The following is a 1,574-nucleotide window of genomic DNA, read 5'->3' as shown; positions in this document are numbered from 1 at the left end:
TTGAAGGGGAGGTATTACCATGAGGATTGGACCTTTCTTTCATCAATTCATCCATTTGCTTGGTCATATTGGAGATTTGGGTAGAGAGGTTGTTGATTGCGTTGGCTTGCTCCAATGCATAAACACCCTTACTAGAAGTAGCATCCCTTTCTCCTTCATACCAATCATCATAGTGCTTTGCGGCCTCCTTTATAATACACTCCACTTCATCCTCTCCTTTGTTCCTGATTGGACCGCCGACCGCGGCGTCTAGGCTTGTTCTTCCTTTAGGTGTGAGACCTCCATAGAAAGTGTGAATGAGTTGATACTTGGGTATCCCATGGTGTGGGCATTGATGCTGAAGCTCTTTGTATCGTTCCCATGCCGCACTTAGAGACTCACCACTCTTTTAGCGAAAACCTTGAATCAAAGACCGAGCCTCGGCGGTTTTCCTATGGTTATAAAACCTCTTCAAGAAATCCGTAGTCACTTGGTCCCATGTTGTGAGAGAGTTAGGGGGCACCTACTTCTCTAGCCATTCTAGACCTCTCCCAATTAGTGAAAATGGAAACATCTTGAGGCGAATATATTCTTGAGTCACTCCATTGGCCTTTATTGTGTCACAATATTTCTCAAACTCTTTTAAGTGCTCATGTGGACTCTCAAACTTTCAACCCGAGAATTGTTTCCTCTCAATCAAAGCAATCAAATTAGGCCTGATCTCGAAATTGTTGGCTTGAGTAGTAGGAGTTAGGATCCCACTTTGTGCTCTAAAGGCTTCGGGAGCCCCAAGACGACTTAAAGGCGTATTCTCTCCCATCTTAGGACTTTCTTCACTTTCGAACTTATAGGTTAAGAAAGGGTTGATTTCCGGACTCGATGATGAATTAGGGCTATCTAATTCTTCACTTGAGGGTGACGAGGGTGGAGTATCTTCTAATTCTCTTACTCCTCTCGTCGGGGTGTGAGAATTTCCACTCCTTGCTCTTGCTTCTCTTCGAAGTAGGGACAAAGACCTCTCTAGCTCTAGATCGATGGGAATCAAATATCTTGAGCGAGTTCGTCCTCTGTTCATACAACAAAGCTAAGAAGAACGTAAGCACTGGCAAGTAACAAAAGTATCTAACACTAACAAATAAAAGATGAGATAGTCTCAAACAAGCAATGAAATAGCAATAGAACCCGTCTCCACGGCAACGGCGCCAATTTGATAAAGGAATAATTGCGTAGTTAGACAACTACGCCTAAATCAAATACAATTTATAACACTCGACTTATCTTAATACAAGTATATGGCAAGAAGAGGGGTCGAACCACAGGGAGAAGCACATAAACACCGCATTCATCACTAGACTTTAAGCTATCTCGGGACAAAGGATAGGAATAACTAAGAGATTAAACTATAGATAAAACGAGTTAAAATCAATATAACTAAACACCAAGGGAGATGGGTAGATGTAGATGTCGCTTGATCATGCAATAACATAAAAGCAAATCAATAGCGAACTAAACATGCATGAATATCGATATAAGGTTCAATCTAACCGCCTTCCGGGGTTAATCGGTTTCTCCTAACATAGCCTCTATGTTTCCAC

At 42.0% G+C, this 1,574-nt stretch overlaps 1 non-coding gene across 1 annotated transcript; it reads left to right on the top strand.

Annotated features, from left to right (window-relative positions):
• The first annotated feature begins 314 nt into the window (after positions 1–314).
• Positions 315–420, top strand: LOC145566081 (small nucleolar RNA R71). The gene has a single exon (XR_014095353.1). It is a non-coding gene; the product is annotated as a small nucleolar RNA R71 (small nucleolar RNA).
• The last annotated feature ends 1,154 nt before the right edge of the window (positions 421–1,574 follow it).

Source organism: Chenopodium album, chromosome 1, assembly GCF_948465745.1.
Source record: "Chenopodium album chromosome 1, dcCheAlbu1.1, whole genome shotgun sequence".
Lineage (NCBI taxonomy): Eukaryota > Viridiplantae > Streptophyta > Magnoliopsida > Caryophyllales > Amaranthaceae > Chenopodium > Chenopodium album.
The sequence above is the reverse complement of the archived record's forward strand: the minus strand, read 5'-3'. Positions and strand labels throughout refer to the sequence as shown.